The sequence below is a fragment of the Bubalus bubalis genome, chromosome 3, assembly GCF_019923935.1.
Source record: "Bubalus bubalis isolate 160015118507 breed Murrah chromosome 3, NDDB_SH_1, whole genome shotgun sequence".
Lineage (NCBI taxonomy): Eukaryota > Metazoa > Chordata > Mammalia > Artiodactyla > Bovidae > Bubalus > Bubalus bubalis.
This window is the reverse complement of record NC_059159.1, coordinates 25,374,932-25,386,687: the sequence shown is the minus strand read 5'-3', so window position 1 is coordinate 25,386,687 and position 11,756 is coordinate 25,374,932.

Sequence of the window (11,756 nt, the reverse complement as noted above, 5' to 3'; positions counted from 1 at the left end):
AGAAGGCTTTGAACCCAGCATTCTGACTCCAGTGTACTCAATCACTATACTCACTGCATTTTTCATGAGAGTTCAGTAAGGGAAGACAAACAAACACATAAATGAGTTTAATACCATGATATTGGCTTTAGGAGAATTGTTATGGTGCTAAAACAAAATTGGTTTTTCCTAGGGCCAAGAAGGAAGCTTTCAAAGAAGTATTAAAGAAAAAGTTATTCTCAGATCAGATCACATCAGTCGCTCAGTCGTGTCCGACTCTTTGCGACCCCATGAGTTGCAGCATGCCAGGCCTCCCTGTCCATCACCAACTCCCGGAGTTCACTGAGACTCATGTCCATAGCCTGTTAAAATGCTAACAAGACTTTATTCAGAGCTATTACAATAGAAACATTAAACAGGGGAGAGAGATTGCACTCAACTCCAAATACAATAAGGACACATAGGAATTCATAGGCATTAAGCAGAGTGAGGGGGTGAGTAGATGCAACACTGCTAAAAGGACTCGATACCAAGGGTAATGAGGCTTCTTGCTCAACTGACTTAATAGGATTTTTGCCGAGGTCAGGCTAGGAACTGATTAGATATCAGGGTGGAGGATTCTTTCTGAATCAACTTAGGGTTTTTGCTGAAACTGGACTTGGCAAGGATAGACATAGAAGCCCAAGTATGAGGCCGAGTTGAGAAAAGGGCTCAGAGGAGCCTAAGCAAAGTTTGGTCAAAGAGAGAGTGTTTGTCAGATGCTTGATTTATGTGAATAACAAATGTTGCAGGCAGAAAAAGGAATGGGAGGGGAATTTGAGATGGAGGGAGGGAGTGGCCATTGGCCAACAGTGGTGGTGCCATTACCAGAATTCTCTGTAATGATGGAAATGTCCTCTATCTGCACTATTGGGTCCAGGAGCCATTCACCACATGTACACCACATAGAACACTTGAAATATGGCTATTTCAACTGGGAACCAGATTTTTATTTAATGTAAATTTAACTAGGTTTATGTGACCACTGTCCCAGCTAGTGCAGATCTGCTGGAGCTGGGTGACAGGGCTGTGGACTTTGGAAAGTAGAAGCAGGGGCAACCTCAGAGAAGGTGCCCAACTAGCTCCTGCTGCTTTCACCTTCACCCTCAGCTCTAGTCCTGCCCAGTCCTACCCAGAAACCAGTGACTCCTCTGGCCTTTGGACTGTCAACTCCATGGAAAGGGAAGGGTGAGAGGAATTTTATCCCTGAAGCTTGCTATCTCTGTAACCATCTAGAGACTCTACAGTTTGATGACTTACAATGTGGAGATAGCTTGTATGTCCAGGTTTGAGAAAGAGAAGGAGTAATCAATGGCAAGAAGGCAACTAAAAACTATGTCAAGTACAGTGTTTCATAAACTTCAAGAGAAACCAGAACCAGGCATGCCTCACATTAATCAGGTGTTTCTAAAATGTGCTGGCAAACCAATCACCTACTTAGAACTTCAGGGGATGTTAATATTTAAGGGTGCTTTGGAATGTCCTGTTAAAAATTTGGGAGGCATATATTTGTGTTTATAAAGTACATTAAGTAAAAAAAAATTTTCTTTAATTCCACTCATGTTTTCAAGACTGCCATCTGTAGAGAAAAATGTGTCTGTTGCACACTCTTCCTTTAATTAGCTAACTCAAATCGATTCAATAGGAATTATTTCACAATTCTGTAAATTGTAAGTAATTTGTGGACAGGTAATTTTGACTTGTCTGATACAGGTTTGATTGTTTTCCCTCCTTTTCTTGTGGAAAAAAAAATCAGTTTTGCCTCTGCTTGCGACTCCTTTCAATATTCTAATGGAAGACATTTTCACATATTGAGGTATGGGGAGGTCATTCTGGCTTCTAGATGATTTAACTTGAATTTTATGCTTTGTGGCCTATCAAACATATATTATATATCTGTTTTGCCATCAAAGAAAATGGTATAGTGACCAGAAGTTTAAAATGTCCATAAAAATTAAATGCCTCCCTTCCTAGGACACCAATGCTTGAACTCCTTTGATGATAAGACTCCCTTCCCAGGTGTCAAGACCATACCAACTTGCTGTGTATGTGCTGATCTGCTTTTTTTTTTTTTTTAAGTTGAAGGAATGTATCCCTGATGATTTGTTTGATATTCTTTGTTCTGACAAGATATAAAACTGTATGGAAAATCATGCTTCTCCAGAGCAGTTCTTCAGAGTTATCTGAGTGGCTGTGTCCTGGGTTATAGTCCTCAATTTGGCTAAACTATAACTCTTTTCTATTCCTATTACAGTTTGGTTATTAATTATTTATATTGACAATGCTTGGGGTAGTTCACAGGATATCAGAAAAGCTGGCCTGAGGTCACCTGTATCCTACTTCAGGCTGGTGCTTGGTACCAAGCCCCTTGAGGACCCTCATCCCCACCCCACCTCTGCCTCACAGCACTCTTCAGATGCTTTGGTGAGTTTTCTCTGATATCTGGATATCCTTTTATTAAATGATAGTCCATGACTTTTATTTGAGCTCTTATCTTAAAATCTGTAGTCTTAAGCAGGTAACAGTTCATTTCCTACATGAAAGGAACCTAGGGAGAATTCCTAGACAGAAGATATGGGGGAAACTCCTAGGCAGGGACTAAGGGGGAATTTCTAGGCAGGAAAGACCTGGAAGAAACTTTGGAATGAACTAGGTTGGTTGACCTTTTTTTTTTAAAAAAAGTGTGGCTTAAAATTGGAAAGATGTATATGTTATAGTAAAATTAAACTTTTTTTAAAAATGAAAAACTATGCTTCTAAAGCTTATCAACTCATGGACAGACAGCCACCCGCTGAACTGTTGGCTTCATGTACAATTGATGTGGAGCCAGTACTTGCAAGTACTTAAGTATGTGTGTGAGTCATTCAGTCGTGTCCGACTCTTTGTGACCCCATGGGCTGTTATAGACTGTAGCCTGTCAGGCTCCTCTGTCCACAGAATTCTCCAGGCAAGAATACTGGAGTGGGTAGACATTCCCTTCTCCAGGGCATCTTCCCAACCCAGAGATCAAACCTGGGTCTCCTGTATTGAAGGCAGATTCTTTAACATCTGAGCCACCAAGAGAGCCACATTGGCTCAATTAGTAGAACCTAAAATTGAAAATTTTTAAATTGAAATTCTCCAAGCCAGGCTTCAGCAATACATGAACCGTGAACTTCCTGATGTTCAAGCTGGTTTTAGAAAAGGCAGAGGAACCAGAGATCAAATTGCCAACATCTGCTGGATCATCGAAAAAGCAAGAGAGTTCCAGAAAAAACATCTATTTCTGCTTTATTGACTATGCCAAAGCCTTTGACTGTGTGGATCACAATAAACTGTGGAAAATTCTGAAAGAGATGGGAATACCAGGCCACCTGACCTGCCTCTTGAGAAATCTGTATGCAGGTCAGGAAGCAACAGTTAGAACTGGACATGGAACAACAGACTGGTTCCAAATAGGAAAAGGAGTATGTCAAGGCTGTATATTGTCACCCTGCTTATTTAACTTCTATGCAGAGTACATCATGAGAAATGCTGGACTGGAAGAAACACAAGCTGGAATCAAGATTTCTGGGAGAAATATCAATAACCTCAGATATGCAGATGACACCACCCTTATGGCAGAAAGTGAAGAGGAACTCAAAAGCCTCTTGATGAAAGTGAAAGTGGAGAGTGAAAAAGTTGGCTTAAAGCTCAACATTCAGAAAACGAAGATCATGGCATCTGGTCCCATCACTTCATGGGAAATAGATGGGGAAACAGTGTCAGACTTTATTTTTTTATTTTTTGGGGGGCTCCAAAATCACTGCAGATGGTGAATGCAGCCATGAAATTAAAAGACGCTTACTCCTTGGAAGGAAAGTTATGACCAACCTAGATAGCATATTCAAAAGCAGAGACATTACTTTGCCAACAAAGGTCCATCTAGTCAAGGCTATGGTTTTTCCTGTGGTCATGTATGGATGTGAGAGTTGGACTGTGAAGAAGGCTGAGCGGCAAAGAATTGATGCTTTTGAACTGTGGTGTTGGAGAAGACTCTTGAGAGTCCCTTGGACTGCAAGGAGATCCAACCAGTCCATTCTGAAGGAGATCAGCCCTGGGACTTCTTTGGAAGGAAAGATGCTAAAGCTGAAACTCCAGTACTTTGGCCACCTCATGCGAAGAGCTGACTCATTGGAAAAGACTCTGATGCTGGGAGGGATTGGGGGCAGGAGGAGAAGGGGACGACAGAGGATGAGATGGCTGGATGGCATCACTGACTCGATGGACGTGAGTCTGAGTAAACTCTGGGTGTTGGTGATGGACAGGGAGGCCTGGCGTGCTGCGATTCATGGGGTCGCAAAGAGTTGGACACAACTGAGCAACTGAACTGAACTGAACTGACTGAAAATTGAAAAAAGAAAGTGGGAGAGGGAAGCCTTTTAAACTCAAGGAAGAACACTATGAGATCTTTCTGTGTGTCTATCTGGATGTATGTGTATATCTGTGTGTATTATAAATATGATATGTTTCTATCTCCAGATGATATTATCTAATTTATAAAAGACCTGTATTTACTTGATTTCAGCATAAGCACATACAAATCAAATGTTTCTAAATGTAACAAAAAACTAACCTCCAAGGTGACAGAGTAGAAGGATATGTGCCTTCTACTTTGGTGCCTGAGCACCAAAATCACAATTAGCTGTTGAACAACCATTGTCAGGAAGATGCTGGAACCTACCAAAAAATATACCCCCAATCCAAAGACAAAGCAGAAGCCTCAACAGGATGGTAGGAGGGGCACAATCATGATAAAATCAAATCCCATATACCTGCCAGGTGGGTGACCCACAAACTGGAGAACAATAATACCAAAGTTCTCCCACTGTTATGAAGGTTCTGACCCCTACATCAGGCTTTCCAGCCTGGGAATCCAGCAAAGGGACTGGGAATCCCCAGGGAATCTGACTTTGAAGGACAGCAGAATTTAACTACAGGACTTCCGCAGGACTGAGGGAAACATACTTCACTTTTGGAAGGCACAGACAAAATCTTGAGCTCACCAAGACCCAGGGGAAATGTGCAGTGACCCCACAGGAGACTGAACTAGACATTGCTGGTGTTGGAGGGTCTTCTGTGGACGTGTGGGTCGGTAGTGACTCTCCATGGGGATGGGGGCACTGCAGCAGTAGTCCTGGAAGGTGCCCCTTGGTCTAAGTCCTCTTAGAGGTCTCCATTAACTCTACCACAGAGCCTGTTAGGGGGTCACCTAAGGCAAACAGGGCTGGGTCACCTAAGGCAAAACAATTAACAGTGAGGGAGCACAACCCCACCCATCAACAGATAAGAGCAAGACCCAGTTTTTCCCTCCACCAGTCCCTCCCATCAGGAAGCTTACACAAGCCTCTTAGCCTCCTCCATCAGAGGGCAGACAAAAGAAGCAAGAAGAACCACAATCCCGCAGCAACTAGAACAAAAACCACAACACAGAAAGTTAATCAGAATGAAAAAGCAGAAGGTTAGGTCCCAGATGAACGGACAAGATAAAATCCGAAAAACAAGTAAATGAAGTGGAAACAGGCAACCTTCCAGAAAAAGAATTCAGAATAATGATCAGATCAGATCAGATCAGATCAGTCACTCAGTCATGTCCAACTCTTTGCGACCCCATGAATCGCAGCACGCCAGGCCTCCCTGTCCATCACCAACACCCAGAGTTTACTCAGACTCACGTCCATCGAGTCAGTGATGCCATCCAGCCATCTCATCCTCTGTCGTCCCCTTCTCCTCCTGCCCCCAATCCCTCCCAGCATCAGAGTCTTTTCCAATGAGTCAGCTCTTCGCATGAGGTGGCCAAAGTACTGGAGTTTCAGCTTTAGCATCTTTCCTTCCAAAGAAGTCCCAGGGCTGATCTCCTTCAGAATGGACTGGTTGGATCTCCTTGCAGTCCAAGGGACTCTCAAGAGTCTTCTCCAACACCACAGTTCAAAAGCATCAATTCTTTGCCGCTCAGCCTTCTTCACAGTCCAACTCTCACATCCATACATGACCACAGGAAAAACCATAGCCTTGACTAGACGGACCTTTGTTGGCAAAGTAATGTCTCTGCTTTTGAATATGCTATCTAGGTTGGTCATAACTTTCCTTCCAAGGAGTAAGCGTCTTTTAATTTCATGGCTGCATTCACCATCTGCAGTGATTTTGGAGCCCCCCAAAAAATAAAAAAATAAAGTCTGACACTGTTTCCCCATCTATTTCCCATGAAGTGATGGGACCAGGTGCCATGATCTTCGTTTTCTGAATGTTGAGCTTTAAGCCAACTTTTTCACTCTCCACTTTCACTTTCATCAAGAGGCTTTTGAGTTCCTCTTCACTTTCTGCCATAAGGGTGGTGTCATCTGCATATCTGAGGTTATTGATATTTCTCCCAGAAATCTTGATTCCAGCTTGTGTTTCTTCCAGTCCAGCATTTCTCATGATGTACTCTGCATAGAAGTTAAATAAGCAGGGTGACAATATACAGCCTTGACATACTCCTTTTCCTATTTGGAACCAGTCTGTTGTTCCATGTCCAGTTCTAACTGTTGCTTCCTGACCTGCATACAGATTTCTCAAGAGGCAGGTCAGGTGGTCTGGTATTCCCATCTCTTTCAGAATTTTCCACAGTTTATTGTGATCCACACAGTCAAAGGCTTTGGCATAGTCAATAAAGCAGAAATAGATGTTTTTTCTGGAACTCTCTTGCTCTTTCGATGATCCAGCAGATGTTGGCAATTTGATCTCTGGTTCCTCTGCCTTTTCTAAAACCAGCTTGAACATCAGGAAGTTCACGGTTCATGTATTGCTGAAGCCTGGCTTGGAGAATTTTGAGCACTACTTTACTAGCGTGTGAGATGAGTGCAATTGTGCAGTAGTTTGAGCATTCTTTGGCATTGCCTTTCTTTGGGATTGGAATGAAAACTGACCTTTTCCAGTCCTGTGGCCACTGCTGAGTTTTCCAAATTTGCTGGCATATTGAGTACAGCACTTTCACAGCATCATCTTTCAGGATTTGGAATAACTCAACTGGAATTCTATCACCTCCACTGGCTTTGTTTGTAGTGATGCTTTCTAAGGCCCCCTTGACTTCACATTCCAGGATGTCTGGCTCTAGGTCAGTGATCACACCATTGTGATTATCTGGGTCGTGAAGATCTTTTTTGTACAGTTCTTCTGTGTATTCTTGCCATCTCTTCTTAATATCTTCTGCTTCTGTTAGGTCCATACCATTTCTGTCCTTTATCGAGCCCATCTTCACATGAAATGTTCCTTTGGTATCTCTGATTTTCTTGAAGAGATCTCTAGTCTTTCCCATTCTGTTGTTTTCCTCTATTTCTTTGCATTGATAGATGAAGAAGGCTTTCTTATCTCTTCTTGCTATTCTTTGGAACTCTGCATTCAGATGTTTATATCTTTCCTTTTCTCCTTTGCTTTTCGCTTCCATTCTTTTCACAGCTATTTGTAAGGCGTCCCCAGACAGCCATTTTGCTTTTTTGCATTTCTTTTCCATGGGGATGGTCTTGATCCCTGTCTCCTGTACAATGTCACGAACCTCATTCCATAGTTCATCAGGCACTCTATCTATCAGATCTAGGCCCCTTAAATCATTTTTTCACTTCCACTGGAGAAGATGCAAGAAATGTTTGCCAAAGACCTTCACTTTCACTTTTCACTTTCATGCATTGGAGAAGGAAATGGCAACCCACTCCAGTGTTCTTACCTGGAGAATCCCAGGGACGGGGAAGCCTGGTGGGCTGCTGTCTATGGGGTCGCACAGAGTTGGACATGACTGAAGAGACTTAGCAGCAGCAGCAGCGGCAGAAGAACTAAAAAACAAACATATGGAGATGAACAATACACTAGAAGGAATCAATGGCAGAATAAGGCAGAAGATTGGAAAGGTAACCTGGAAGAGAGAATGGTGGAAATCACTGCTGCCAGACAGAATATAGAAAAAAGAATGAAAAAAAATGAAGACAACCTAAGAGACCTCTGGGACACGACAACATTTGCATTACAGGGATCCTAGAAGAAGAGAGAGAGATAAGACCTGAGAAAATATTTGAAGAGATAATAGCTGAAGACTTCTCTAACATAGGAAAGAAGTAGTCAACCAAGTTCAGGAAGTACAGAGAGTCCCCTGCAGGATAAACCCAAGGAGGACCACACTGAGACACATAGTAATCAAACTGACAAAAATCAAAGACAAAGATAAAATATTAAAAGCAACAAGGGAAAAATGACAAATAACATACAAGGGAACTCCCATGAGTTTATCAGCTGATTTCTCAGCAGAAATTCTACAAACCAGAAGGGAATGGCATGATACATTTAAAGTGATGAAAGGGAAGAAACTACAACCAAGAATACTCTACCCAGCGAGGAGCTCATTCAGATTTGACAGTTAAAGACTTTTTCAAATGCCATTTGTCATCAAAACTAAGGCTTGCACTAAAGGGACTGAACCCAAGTATTAGGGAAATGACTTTCACACAAAGGCGAAGACAACATAATCTGTAAAGGTTCTGGCACTATAGATAAAGTCCATTCTACCTTCGTAAAAATGAACCCTTCATTGTTGAACTTTTGCCATCCTGATGTCCTTGGAACATGACAACGGTCTGCTCCCAAATCAGAGAAATTAAGATGGGTAAACAATAGCTATGAATTAAACAATTGAGGCTATGGGAAACCCAATACAGCTGCTCGGATTTTCCTGGTTCCCTGGCAAGCCACATTTTTGCTTGATGGGTTAAACTCTTCCCTTGCTGCAAGGCTGACGTTCTCATAGTGACAAAGAAACTGTTAGAAAATGTATTTTCCATGTGGAGTATGCTTTTTCCAGTGATGAAGGCACCTACTTCACTGGGAAAATCATAGTTGTCTTCTTTTTTATTCTATTTATTTATTTTTGACTGTGTTGCACAGCTTGCAAGATCTCAGTTCCCTGACCAGGGATCTAATCCGTGCCCCTTGTAGTGGAAGCAGAGAGCCCTAACCACTGGACTGCTAGAGAATTTCCAACATAGGAGTCTTAAAAAAGACCTCACAAACTTCTTAAAATCATTACTGTTACTATCATCCTCAATCACCAGACAAGTTCAACAAAACTAAAGGAAAAACTAAATTCAAGCAGGAAAAAAATCAGCTACATGGGATTTGACTAACTGGTAAATATGATTATGATTTTTGTGACTTTTTGTCTGAAATACTGCTGACTTCTAATCTTTGTTTTCCAGATATAAGGGAACTTTTCTCCTTAAACTAATTATGGCTTATAGCAATTTGATAAATTATACCTTTATAAGCAGAATTCATGTATGGATGTGAGAGCTGAACCATAAAGAAGGCTTAGCACTGAAGAATTAGTGCTTTTTAACTGGGATGTTGGAGAAGACTCTTGAGAGTCCCTTGGATTGCAAGGAGATCAAACCAGTCAATCCTAAAGGAAATCAGTCCTGAATGTTCATTGGAAGGACTGACACTGAAGCTGAAGCTCCAATACTTTGGCCACCTGATGCAAAGAACTGACTCATTGGTAAAGACCCTGATTCTGGGAAAGGTTGAAGGCAGGAGGAGAAGGGGACAACAGAGGATGAGATGGTTGGATGGCATCGCCGACTTGATAGACATGAGTTTGAGCAAGCTCCGGGAGTTGGTGATGGACAGGGAAGCCTGGTGTGCTGCAGTCCACAGAGTCGGATACGACTGAGCAACTGACACGACTGAGCGACTGAACTGAACTGAACTGAATTGAAGCAGAATTAAAGCACTTTTCTTTTTACTTGATCCCTCCAGAATTTAGAAACTCCTAGGTTCTCAGCAGTCTTTCCCACAAAGGCAAAATGGTTATAAGATGCAAGAAAAACTGACTTTTTAAATGATCTGTCTAGTTGACTCCCCCCAGGAATAGTCAATTTTTCCACTTTGCTTCATAGACAATTATCTGATTTATTGTCATAGTATGTATTATTATCAGAGAAGGCAATGGCACCCCACTCCAGTACTCTTGCCTGGAAAACCCCATGGACAGAGGAGCCTGGTAGGCTGCAGTCCATGGGGTCGCTAAGAGTCAGGCACGACTGAGCAACTTCACTTTCACTTTTCACTTTCATGCATTGGAGAAGGAAATGGCAACCCACTCCAGTGTTCTTGCCTGGAGAATCCCAGGGACGGGGGAGCCTGGTAGGCTGCCGTCTATGGGGTCGCACAGAGTCGGACACGACTGAAGCGACTTAGCAGCAGCAGCAGCATGTATTATTATTATTTTCCTAGAGGAGCCTGGTAGGCTACAGTCCATGAGGTCACAAAGAGTCGGATATGACTGAGCGACTAAGCACAACACGTGTTAAAAGTAAAGTCCCTGGAACACCAATGCTGGTACTCCTTTGATGAGAAGATTCCCTTCCCAGGTACCAAGGTCATACTGATTTGCTGTGTGCATGCTGATATTCGTGTGTTTGTTTTTTTTTAACCTTGAAGGAATGTATCCGTGATTTGCTTGATGTTTTTTTGATCTGAAAAGATATAAAACTGTGTTTCTCCAGAGAAGTTTGTCAGAGTTATCTGAGAATTTTCTCAGAGTTATCTGTCTCTTGGTTGGCTCAAATATAACTCTTTTTTATTCCTATCATAGTTTGGTTATTGATTATTTGCACTGGCAATTCTTTTTAATCAGACAAATTGTGCTGCTTTTTTTGAACTAGCTGAACCATCTATCTTCACTGAATGAGCTAAATAAAACCTTTAACATGAGTTCAAATGCACTTTTATACCTGTGTGAATCATGGTTTTACCTTTTCTGGTGAACATTTTCTTAATATTTTAAACTTTTAATGCATACAAATACATATTTGACATAATTGTAGTCATAGTCTTTATAAATTTTTTTTCACTTACTATTATCAGGTAAAAAACTTTTGTATACTGCTATAAAACTTCATAATGATTGGGAGTTTTTTTGGTTGTTGTTACATAAGTGATTTTACTACAGCTTTCTTCCCTATTCTCTAACCATTGAATATTTAAGTTAGTCAACCTTTATTTATTATTGTTATTATTTGACCATGCTGTGTAGCATACAGGACCTTAGTTCCTCAATCAAGGATTGAACCCAGCACCCCTGCAGCAGAAGCATGGTGTCCTAACCACTGGACTACCAGGGAATTCCCAAAACAACTTTTAAAAAAGCAAAGATTCTGCATTTGCTTAACTCCTTCTGAAATTCTTGAATTTGACTATCATTACTATTTTTTTAAATAAATAAATAAATAATTGTTTATTTATTTGTTTATTTGGCTTTGTCAGATCTTAGCTGCTGCATCCTGGATCTTCGTGGCCTCATGTGGACTCTTTCGTTGCGGTGTATGGACTCTAGTTGTGGTGAGCAGGCTCAGTAACTGTGTTACAAGGGCTCCAGAGCACATGATCTTCAGTAGCTGCAGCATGTGGGTTCTCTAGTTGTGGCACAGAGGCTTAGTTGCTCTGTGGTATGTAGGATCTTACTTCCTTGACCAGGGATGGAACTTGTGTCCGTCCCCTGCATTGCAAGGTGGATTCTTAACCACTGGACCACCAGGGAAGTCCCTCATTACTATTTTTACCATATAAAATGATGTCAATGTGTAGGTGAGAGGACTCCATACTATATACTCATTTCACACACATACATGGGTACATAGTATGGAGTCTATAAAAGAAGTATTAGTGGGAAATGAGTATTCCAAACAATTTGAAGG